This window comes from Acinonyx jubatus, chromosome B4 (assembly GCF_027475565.1).
Source record: "Acinonyx jubatus isolate Ajub_Pintada_27869175 chromosome B4, VMU_Ajub_asm_v1.0, whole genome shotgun sequence".
NCBI lineage: Eukaryota > Metazoa > Chordata > Mammalia > Carnivora > Felidae > Acinonyx > Acinonyx jubatus.
The window spans coordinates 54,093,910-54,106,693 of NC_069387.1; positions in this window are offsets into that span (position 1 = coordinate 54,093,910).

Below are 12,784 nucleotides of genomic sequence, written 5' to 3' on the forward strand. Positions count from 1 at the left end.
ATTGGATGTTCTTTCCTGCTTTGTCAAAGATAAGTTGGCCATACGTTTGTGGGTCTAGTTCTGGGGTTTCTATTCTATTCCATTGGTCTATGTGTCTGTTTTTGTGCCAATACCATGCTGTCTTGATGATTACAGCTTTGTAGTAGAGGCTAAAGTCTGGGATTGTGATGCCTCCCGCTTTGGTCTTCTTCTTCAAAATTACTTTGGCTATTCGGGGCCTTTTGTGGTTCCATATAAATTTTAGGATTGCTTGTTCTAGTTTCGAGAAGAATGCTGGTGCAATTTTGATTGGGATTGCATTGAATGTGTAGATAGCTTTGGGTAGTATTGACATTTTGACAATATTTATTCTTCCAATCCATGAGCAGGGAATGTCTTTCCATTTCTTTATATCTTCTTCAATTACCTTCATAAGCTTTCTATAGTTTTCAGTATACAGATCTTTTACATCTTTGGTTAGATTTATTCCTAGGTATTTTATGCTTCTTGGTGCAATTGTGAATGGGATCAGTTTCTTTATTTGTCTTTCTGTTGCTTCATTGTTAGTGTATAAGAATGCAACTGATTTCTGTACATTGATTTTGTATCCTGCAACTTTGCTGAATTCATGTATCAGTTCTAGCAGACTTCTGGTGGAGTCTATCGGATTTTCCATGTATAATATCATGTCATCTGCAAAAAGCGAAAGCTTGACTTCATCTTTGCCAATTTTGATGCCTTTGATTTCCTTTTGTTGTCTGATTGCTGATGCTAGAACTTCCAACACCATGTTAAACAACAGCGGAGTGGGCATCCCTGTCGTGTTCCTGATCTCAGGGAGAAAGCTCTCAGTTTTTCCCCATTGAGGATGATGTTAGCTGTGGGCTTTTCATAAATGGCTTTTATGATCTTTAAGTATGTTCCTTCTATCCCGACTTTCTCAAGGGTTTTTATTAAGAAAGGGTGCTGGATTTTGTCAAAGGCCTTTTCTGCATCGATTGACAGGATCATATGGTTCTTCTCTTTTTTTTTGTTAATGTGATGTATCACGTTGATTGATTTGCAAATGTTGAACCAGCCCTCCATCCCAGGAATGAATCCCACTTGATCATGGTGAATAATTCTTTTTATATGCCGTTGAATTCGATTTGCTAGTATCTTATTGAGAATTTTTGCATCCATATTCATCAGGGATATTGGCCTGTAGTTCTCTTTTTTTACTGGGTCTGTCTGGTTTAGGAATCAAAGTAATACTGGCTTCATAGAATGAGTCTGGAAGTTTTCCTTCCCTTTCTATTTCTTGGAATAGCTTGAGAAGGATAGGTATTATCTCTGCTTTAAACGTCTGGTAGAACTCCCCTGGGAAGCCATCTGGTCCTGGACTCTTATTTGTTGGGAGATTTTTGATAACCGATTCAATTTCTTCGCTGGTAATGGGTCTGTTCAAGCTTTGTATTTCCTCCTGATTGAGTTTTGGAAGAGTGTGGGTGTTTAGGAATTTGTCCATTTCTTCCAGGTTGTCCAATTTGTTGGCATATAATTTTTCATAGTATTCCCTGATAATTGTATCTCTGAGGGATTGGTTGTAATAATTCCATTTTCATTCATGATTTTATCTGTTTGGGTCATCTCCCTTTTCTTTTTGAGAAGCCTGGCTAGAGGTTTGTCAATTTTGTTTATTTTTTCAAAAAACCAACTCTTGGTTTCTTTGATCTGCTCTACAGTTTTTTTTAGATTCTATATTGTTTATTTCTGCTCTGATCTTTATTATTTCTCTTCTTCTGCTGGGTTTAGGCTGCCTTTTCTGTTCTGCTTCTATTTCCTTTAGGTGTGCTGTTAGATTTTGTATTTGGGATTTTTCTTGTTTCTTGAGATAGGCCTGGATTGCAATGTATTTTCCTCTCAGGACTGCCTTTGCTGCGTCCCAAAGCGTTTGGATTGTTGTATTTGCATTTTCGTTTGTTTCCATATATTTTTTAATTTCTTCTCTAATTGCCTGGTTGACCCACTCATTCGTTAGTAGGGTGTTCTTTAACCTCCATGCTTTTGGAGGTTTTCCAGACTTTTTCCTGTGGTTGATTTCAAGCTTCATAGCATTGTGGTCTGAAAGTATGCATGGTATAATTTCAATTCTTGTAAACTTAGGAAGGGCTGTTTTGTGACCCAGTATATGATCTATCTTGGAGAATGTTCCATGTGCACTCGAGAAGAAAGTATATTCTGTTGGTTTGGGATGCAGAGTTCTAAATATATCTGTCAAGTCCATCTGATCCAATGTATCATTCAGGGCCCTTGTTTCTTTATTGACCGTGTGTCTAGATGATCTATCCATTTCTGTAAGTGGGGTGTTAAAGTCCCCTGCAATTACCACATTCTTATCAATAAGGTTGCTTATGTTTATGAGTAATTGTTTTATATATTTGGGGGCTCCGGTATTTGGCGCATAGACATTTATAATTGTTAGCTCTTCCTGATGGATAGACCCTGTAATTATTATATAATGCCCTTCTTCATCTCTTGTTACAGCCTTTAATTTAAAGTCTAGTTTGTCTGATATAAGTATGGCTACTCCAGCTTTCTTTTGGCTTCCAGTAGCATGATAAATAGTTCTCCATCCCCTCACTCTCAATCTAAAGGTGTCCTCAGGTCTAAAATGAGTCTCTTGTAGACAGCAAATAGATGGGTCTTGTTTTTTTATCCATTCTGATACCCTATGTCTTTTGATTGGCGCATTTAATCCATTTACATTCAGGGTTATTATAGAAAGATACGGGTTTAGAGTTATTGTGATGTCTGTATGTTTCATGCTTGTAGTGATGTCTCTGGTACTTTGTCTCACAGGGTCCCCCTTAGGATCTCTTGTAGGGCTGGTTTAGTGGTGACAAATTCCTTCAGTTTTTGTTTGTTTGGGAAGACCTTTATCTCTCCTTCTATTCTAAATGACAGACTTGCTGGATAAAGGATTCTCAGCTGCATATTTTTTCTGTTTAGCACACTGAAGATATCGTGCCAATTCTTTCTGGCCTGCCAAGTTTCAAAAGAGAGATCAATCACGAGTCTTATAGGTCTCCCTTTATATGTGAGGGCACGTTTATCCCTTGCTGCTCAGAATTTTCTCTTTATCCTTGTATTTTGCCAGTTTCACTATGATATGTGGTGCAGAAGATCGATTCAAGTTACGTCTGAAGGGAGTTCTCTGTGCCTCTTGGATTTCAATGCCTTTTTCCTTCCCCAGTTCAGGGAAGTTCTCAGCTATTATTTCTTCAAGTACCCCTTCAGCACCTTTCCCTCTCTCTTCCTCCTCTGGGATACCAATTATGCGTATATTATTTCTTTTTAGTGTATCACTTAGTTCTCTAATTTTCCCCTCATACTCCTGGATTTTTTTATCTCTCTTTCTCTCAGCTTCCTCTTTTTCCATAACTTTATCTTCTAGTCCACCTAGTCTCTCCTCTGCCTCTTCAATCCGAGCTGTCGTCGTTTCCATTTTGTTTTGCATTTCTTTTAAAGTGCTTTTCAGCTCCTCGTGACTGTTCCTTAGTCCCTTGATCTCTGTAGCAAGAGATTTTCTGCTGTCCTGTATACTGTTTTCAAGCCCAGCGATTAATTTTATGACTATTATTCTAAATTCACTTTCTGTTATATTATTTAAATCCTTTTTGATCAGTTCATTAGCTGTTGTTATTTCCTGGAGATTCTTCTGAGGGGAATTCTTCCGCTTGGTCATTTTGGATAGTCCCTGGAGTGGTGAGGATCCGCAGGGCACTTCCCCTGTGCTGTGGTGTATAACTGGAGTTGGTGGGCGGGGCCGCAGTCCGACCTGATGTCTGCCCCCAGCCCACCCCTGGAGCCACAGTCAGACTGATGTGTGCCTTCTCTTCCCCTCTCCTGGGAGCGGGATTCACTGTGGGGTGGCGTGGCCCATCTGGGCTACTTGCACACTGCCAGGTTTGTGATGCTGGGGATGTGGCGTATTAGCTGGGGTGGGTAGGCAAGGTGCACGGGGGCAGGAGGGGCAGGCTTAGCTCGCTTCTCCTTAGGTGATCCACTTCAGGAGGGGCCCTGTGGCAGTGGGAGGGAGTCAGATCTGCTGCCGGAGGTTTGGCTCCGCAGAAGCACAGAGTTGGGTGTTTGCAAGGAGCGAGCAAGTTCCCTGGCAGGAACTGGTTCTCTTTGGGATTTTGGCTGGGGGATGGGCGGGGGAGATGGCGCTGGCGAGCGCCTTTGTTCCCCACCAAACTGAGCTCTGTCGTCCGGGGGCTCAGCAGCTCTCCCTCCCTTTGTCCTCCAGCCTTCCCGCTTTCCGAGCAGAGCTGTTAACTTATGACCTCCCGGATGCTAAGTAGGGCTTGCTGTCGGAACACAGTCCGTCAGGCCCCTCCGCTTTTGCCAGCCAGACTCGGGGGCTCTGCTTGGCCGGCGAGCCGCCCCTCCGCCCGGGCTCCCTCCCGCCAGTCCGTGGAGCGCGCACCGCCTCGCCGCCCTTCCTACCCTCTTCCATGGGCCTCTCGTCTGCGCTTGGCTCCGGAGACTCTGTTCTGTTAATCCTCTGGCGGTTTTCTGGGTTATTTAGGCAGGTGTAGGTGGAATCTAAGTGATCAGCAGGACGCACGGTGAGCCCAGTGTCCTCCTACGCCGCCATCTTCCCTCTCTCCGCCGTAAAACTTCTTATAGTATGAACCTGTCTCAAATATGTCCATCATTGCTCTTATTCCATTCTTAATGTTCACAAAATAAGCAGCAAAAGCAATTTTTTTACATTTAAAAGGATTTTATGGTCCTATATATATATATAATTTTTTTAATGTTTATTTATTTTTGAGACAGAGAGAGAGCGAGCACAATCAGGGGAGGGGCCCAGAGAGAGAATCTCAAGCAGGTTCCACACTACCAGCACAGAGCCCAATGTAGGGCTCAACCTCATGAACCAGGAGATTATGAACTGAGCCTAAATCAAGAGTCAGACACTTAACTGACTGAGCCACCCAGGGCCCCTAAATATATTTTCATTATTAAAATTCAAATGACCTTACTATTTATTATATGGGTTGAGTCATGGAGGAAAGTGTTAAGTGACATTTATTTAGTTACTTATTTATCTATGTACTTTAAGTAAACTTTATACCCAACTTGGGGCTCAAACTCACGACCCTGAGATCAAGAGTCTCATGCTCTACCAACTGAGTCAGCCAAGCACCCCCCCTTTTTTTAAAGTAAATAAATGATATTTAATTTTAAAATGAGATGTAAATATATTACTGAGCTTACCACACATTCAAGATTAACATACAGAAAAAAATGTTTTCTTATGCATCTTGCATAAATACAATAAAGTATAAAATAGGTCTTTTAACCTAAAAATAGTTCTGCAAATACACAGTTGAACTAATTTTCATGAAAAGTATGCTTGTGTCAAACACATTATGCTAGCACACTTCCCTCTCCCATCCCCCCACATTATTATTAGGGTAGAAACAAAGAGTAATAAATTTTTAAATCTGAAGTAAGCTCATGATGTTGCCTTGCAAAGCCCTTGGCTAATATATAGGGGTTATTTTTGTCTACTGTTAAAAATATCTTGTGCATTGTTCTTAGAATTATGTAGCTGATTAGAAAGGACCATTTACGATGTTGGCATGAATTGAAAGCACCAGCTGCCTGCTGTCAGGTGGGAGTTACAATTTCCAGGCAGCCTTCTAGATCCTCATTGCTAAGAGGACTTGCCTGGTAACCATGAATGTTTTGTAATGTGAGTGGCAAATACCATGTCAGTAGAACAAACAAGAGATAACCTGAGAAGTGAGTTGTCATCACTGTCTGATTTTTTTTTTCCCCTTGGGAGAAAAATTCCCCGTGTTATTTAACCCTTCAAAACCTCAGGGTTTTCTATAATTTTTAGAAAGTTGTTTTCATGCCAAACCAGATTCAGAATGATCTCGTCACCTATATGTCTGTTCTTCTGTTCCTTAGTAATACAATTTCTTGGTTGGTTTAAAAGAAGTTAAATTAAATCTGTCTTCTAGGGATGTAAGAATTTGTTTTTCCTGGGGCGCCTGGGTGGCTCAGTCGGTTAAGCGTCCGACTTCAACTCAGGTCACAATCTGACTTCAACTCAGGTCACAATCTCGCGGTCTGTGAGTTCGAGCCCCGTGTCGGGCTCTGGGCTGGTGGCTCAGAGCCTGGAGCCTGCTTCGGATCCTGTGTCTCCCTCTCTCTCTGCCCCTCCCCCGTTCATGCTCTGTCTCTTTCTATCTCAAAAATAAATAAACGTTAAAAAAAAAAAAGAATTTGTTTTTCCTCCATATCACCCAGTTAAATCTATTGGTTTTAAGATTGTAACACCTGTCCTTTATTATCTGAGCAAGAAGTAATATAGGCATTTAAGAAGAATGGTGGTGGGGTGCCTGAGTGGTTCAATTGGTTGAGCAACCGGCTTCAGATAAGATCATGGTCTCATGGTTTATGAGTTCGAGCCTCACATTGGGCTTATTGCTGCCAGTGCAGAGCCCACTTTGGATCCTCTGTCCTCCTCTCTCTCTGTCCCTCTCCTGCTCGTGCTCTTACTCTCTCCCTCTCAAAAATGAATAAACTGTTTTTTAAATTAAAAAAATAAAAAGGAATGGTGGTTCTTTCATCATTAGCTCCTATGTGTCTCAAGCTAATAATCTGGAGATAAGGAAACATGTCTCAATATTAGATTCAGATTCCCTGAAACACAGTGTATATTCAGAAACTTGTACCATGGGCTTGAAAAGGGACATAGAATTTACTTCTTATAATAATGCTTATTCTGTGTTATACAATGAAAATATCTTATACAGTGTAATTTAGTAGAATCTCAAACTTTCTCAAGAGAAAATAATAGATTTTGAGAAAGCTTGTGAAATCTGACTTCTGTGAACAATAGTAAATAGCTTGTACAGTCTAATGACCTGATTGGCATGGGTTGCTTTACTTTATGATGCAGGTGAAAACATTAAAATAAATTTTTTACTAGAACATTTAAAATGTCTGCAAAGGACGCTTCATGAAATAAGTTGTTTTTGTTATTTTTCCACATTGCAGAGGCTGAGGAAAAGGTGAAACAGACAAAATTAATCCATCGAAATTTCTGAAGATTTTAATGTCCTTGCTGTTATTTTTTACATTAAAAGCAATGTTTAATATTTTAAAGTTTATTTATTTGGAGAGAGAGAGAAGTGCTTCAGCAGGGGAGGTACAGAGAGAGAGGAAGAAGAGAGAGAGAGAGAGAGAGAGAGAGAGAGAATCCCAAGCAGGCTCCAAACAGCACAGAGCCTGACGTGGGGCTTGAACCCATGAAACATGAGATCATGACCTGAGCTGAAATCAAGAATCAGATGCTTAACTGACTGAGCGATCCATGCATCCAACATCTTTTTTTAAACTTTAATAAGTAATACATTTGCCTCCTTCGAAAACCATCAGTAATAAAAATTATACCCTAAAATGTCCCCTTCCTCATGCCCAGCTCTCACCACACCCTCTTCCCCAACTACCACCCATTAGCTGTAAAGCTGCATTGGCTTTTTCATAGTTTCTCAATGTACATACCATTAAGGATAAAATGTGTTTTTTTTTTCTCCCTCCATTTTCTACAGGCTATTCTTTTCACTTATCAATCCATCTTTCTGTCTTGCTATGTGGAAAACATGGTCATTCCATTACACAATGGAATAATATTCTACTGAGTGTGTAGATATACTTCAATAGTCCTCTATTGATAGACATTTCAATTGTTAACTATCTTGTACTATTATAAACAATGCTGCCCAACTAAACTAAAACATACAATCATGTCATTCTTATGCTAACATGTAGAATTCATTCCCCAAAATGAAATTTCTGAATGAAAAGCATTTGCTTTTAAATTTTGATAACTATTGCTCCATTGCCCTCCATAAGGGTTATATCAATTCATGCTCCTTGCAGCAATGTATGAGCTCCATTCCCCACAGGCATGGGATTAGAGTATATTATCAAACATTTGGATTTCTATTAGGTAAAAGATTGTATGTCCAAATATTTTTAACTTGTATTTCTTATGAAAGAAGTTGAGAATTTTTTTTCACATATTTCATAGTAATCTGCTTTCTTTTTATTTATTTATTTTTTATCTTCTTCCTTTTTACCTGAGCTAGTCTATTCATATACCTTCAATTATTTTTCTATGGAATTTAATAATTCAGTTTCTAAGAAGTCCTTATCGGGAGATTCACCCTGTGCCTGTTTATGAGTTGATATTTTTCCTTTCAGCTTTTTGTTGCCTTTTGACTTTTCTTATGTTGTTTTTCCAGGCAGGCAGTTCTTTTTTTTCTGTAGTTGAATTGAACAAGTCTTTTTTTTTTTTTTTTTTAATGACTCTGGATTTGGAGACTTAGTTTTAAAGGTGCTTCCAAGGTCCAGGTAATAAAGGAATGTAGTACATATGTATATATAATGTGTATATGTATATACATATATAATTTGTATATATACATATATATACATATACATATATAATTTGTATATGTATATGTATATACACATATATATATAGTATATCACTATAAATATTGTGTATATATACACATTATAACTAATGTTTTTTTTCTTTTTGCATTTAAATTTTGATTCACTTTAAAAATTGTTCTAGTTCAAAGTGTGAGGCACAAACACCAATTCCTTTTCAATCATGCTATTGGGTTATTCATAACTCTTTCTGCATATCTCTATCTTCTTTTTCTAAATCATCCCCATAAAGCATCTTTCAGTTCACAAAGATTTACTGTTCAGAACTGCCATGGCACTTGGGATTTTACCACTGTACTTTTATCATAATAATGTGCCTGTGTAGGGTTTTATACTTTATTTAAAGTTATTTATTTAAGTCATCTCTACACCTAACATGAGGCTCGAACTCATAATCCCAAGATCAAGAGTTGCATGCTCCAGGGTGCCTGGATGGCTCAGTTGGTTAAGTGTCTGACTCTTGATTTGCATTGACAGCATGGACAGCACACAGCTTGCTTGGGATTCTCTCTCTGCCCCTCACCAAAGCTCCCTTTCTCTGAAAACAAACAAACAAGTAAAAAACAAACAAAAAGAGTTGCATGGTCTCCTCTGACTAAGCCAGCCAGGCACCCTGGGTTTTATCATTTACAAAGACATCTTCTACACGTAATCTCATTTATATCTTTATTCATTACATTAAATTTTTTAAAACATTTATTCATTTTTGATAGAAAGACAGAGAGCCAGTGAGGGAAGGGCAGAGAGAGGGAGACACAGAATCCAAAGCAGGCTCCAGGCTCTGAGCTGTCAGCCCAGAGCCTGATGTGGGGCTCAAACCCATGAACCGTGAGATCATGACCTGAGCTGAAGTCAGACACTTAACTGACTGACAGCCACCTAACTGCCCCTATTCATTACATTTTAAGAAAAGAATCTGACATTCTGATCACAAAGATTTGAAGAAGAGCCGTGACTCAGTAAGTGTAATGTTAGGACACAGGCATAACTCTGTGTTCTGTACTCAACGCACAAATGTCATATAACTGCACTTCTAAAGGTTTTATTTTCCTGGAGACATGGACTGTGTCTTCTGACTTCCCACAACAACTAGAAGAGTTATTTATACCAAACACTGAGTAAATATTTGTTTATTGGCTGACTTAGTGTTTTATGACTTCCCCTTTTAATTCTCTGCTTAATTATGTTCACATAGACCTGCTTGCTCCAAAACTAATTCCTACTTTCCTCTCGTCTCTCAGCTTTCGAAAGTAATGAGTAGTATTTCTTTCTTTCTTTAAAAAAATTTTTTTTAACATTTATTTATTTTTGAGAGACAGAGAGAGACCGAGCATGAGCAGGGGAGAGGCAGAGAGAGAGAAGGAGACACAGAATCTGAAGCAGGCTGCAGGCTCTGAGCAAGCTGTCAGCACAGAGCCTGATGCGGGACTCGAACTCACAAACTGTGAGATCATGACCTGAGCTGAGTCGGATGCTCAACTGACTGAGCCACCCAGGTGCCCCATGACTAGTGTTTCTATGTGGGAGTTTCAATAACAGGAACCAAGTTAAGCCAGATTCTAGGAAGGAAAATGTAGTGGTTTTCCCCTCAAAAGGTCTACATTTGATGTAAAAAACTTCACTAAGGCAGAATCCAGATAAAATTGAAAGCAGTTATTACGTAGGTATTTGGGGGACAGTAATGCTAGGCAGTAAAATGGGGGAATGGAAAGGATCAGAAATTGGAATGTCAAGATTGAAAGACATTTATTGTTTTTGTTGCTGTTGTTGTTATTGTTTCAACTAGCATGTTATTTCTCACAGTGTCTGGTAACTTAAATTTCTGCTGGGACCCACCCCCTCTACCTTTCTCAGTTATTTGGCTCCAGAAAAATCAAGTTATTAGTCAGTAAGAACAGTGTCCCTCCCAGGCCATGGAGATAGTTTCAAGAATGTGCGTTTAATCAGTGAGATAAACAGGATGCAATGAGATATTTTTCTGGAGTTTCTAGGAAAGCTGAACACAAGAGGATATGAGATTGAAGTTGTTATAAACAATTCACTGCAGAACCTGAGAATCTAAATATACAAAGGAGACAAGAATTAAGCAGGGAGTTGGAGAGAAGTTTGGTAATTCTGGTGACCTTTCTTTTGTTGTTTCTAAATAAAGTCTTGCTTAAGGTCAGTTCTACTTTTAGGCTTTTCAGTGAGGTACACCAATAAATTCTCCCTCCTCTTTTGTATTTGGTTTTGGCCAGTTTGAAGAAGTACTAGCCAATAAATCCACAAACTAACCTGGTTGCATTTAGGCAAATCAGGTTCGTACTTGGGTCTCAGTTTCTCCTTCGTAAAATAACTTGCAACACGGGTACCTCCAATGTTAAAATTATATGGGATAACACTTCCTTTATGAGTATACTATGTTGGTCCCAAACAGTGGTGAGTTTTGCATTTTGGATATTGACCTCTGGAATATCTGAACCCATGTATTAACTACTTGTTACTCTATTCCTAGAGAATATTAGCAGTTCCATTTTCCATATTTCCCCAGAGAGAATAAGAAAATAACTGAAGTACCCCAGTCGAACAAGTGAGAACTCAGGTTTTTTTTGTGTTTTTTTTTTTCTTGATTTAAAGTACCTTATTTTGGGACGCCTGGGTGACTCAGTCAGTTAAGCATCTGATTCTTGATTTCGGCTCAGGATAGAATTTCGCAGCTCGTGGAATTGAGTCCCGAGTCGGGCTGTGTGCTGACAGCACAGCCTGCTTGGGATTCTCTCTCTCCACCCTTCCCCTGCTCATTGTCTCTCTCTGTCTCTCAAAATAAATATTTTAAAAAATAAAGCACCTTGGGGCACTTGGGTGGCTCAATCAGTTAAGCATCTGACTTCGCCCCAGGTCATGATCTCACAGTTTGTGTGTTCAAGCCCCGCATCAGGCTGCTGACAGCTTGGAGCCTGGATCCTGCTTCAGATTCTGTGTCCTCCTCTCTGCCCCTCCCCTGCTTGCACTCTGTTTCTGTCTCTCTCAAAAATAAATAAACATAAATTTTTTTTTAATAAAAAAGTAAAAAATAAAGCACCTTGTTTTGCTATTCTTATTTGTGTCTATCTCCATTAGATACAAAGTTATTTGCTAACATGTACACTGCCTGTTTCCAATAAAGTCTTACAGAGTTTGTCACTAAGAATGAGCTTTGGCTAGCCGAAAGAGATACCCAAAATAACAGTGCTAGGAGTTTATTTACTTCTAATGTAAAAGCAGTTTTGAAGCAGACAGTGCATAGCTGGTATAACATCTCTATGAAAACCAAGGACTGAGACTCCTTCTTGCTTTTGGCTCTGCATCCCAATGGTTTTGCCTTTCTGTTCATGGTCCATGACAGTTGATAAATTTGAGATTATGGCCTTTCCATTCTTTGGGCATTGAAATGTCTGTTTGTCTGTATGATGGTGAGATTATATGGTTGTATTTTTTTTCCTCCACATCCTTATTTGGCAAAATAAAAAGTTGGCAAACATGTCGAGATGCCCTACGTCACTCAACACACGTACTCACGTGAGGGCAAATTCTACCCTCAACGTGGGGCTCGAACTCACAACCTTGAGATCAAGGGTCACACACTCCAATAACTAAGCCAGCCAGGCACTCCACAAAATTAAATTTTTAAACCGATCCATGAAGTCTAAGCTTGGAAACTTCTGGCTTATTATAAATTCAGCATTCACATAGAAACTGGAACAATGTATAACTTTTGTAGGAGTGCTGACAATTCTGACTCCAAATTAGGCCCTCCATCTTGTTCATGTTCACTCAATGACCTCTCTTGGGGTTCTAAGTTCCAGGCCCCTTGGAGATTAATATAGGAAATGCCTGCCAGGTCCAGAATGGGGGAGGCTTGTTTTGGTCCCCCACTAATCTGTTAAAGATAACAATCAATGTCTTTCCCCTTCCTGAAGCACAGGTGGTACCACAAGACCTAACTAAAGGTAGGTGTGTGTGTGAACCCTTTGATCTCCCTACAATGTTCTTGTGTGTCTCCTTGCTCTATTAAATCAGAGGACTAAGGTCCAGATCTTGCAGAGAATGGTTATGCAGCTGCTGTGGGTCATCCTCTGCTTGGAGCACCCCCCCCCCCCCATAGTAAGTCACCCTGAATAAAACTGTATAAACTGTATAAAGTCACCACCTTCGTTTTCTGGTCTCAAAGTATCTTCTCAGTTTGGGGAATACTTTACTGTCTCTCCCCCACCTTCTAACACCTTTCTTCTTACATCTGTATGATCATTATACCAAG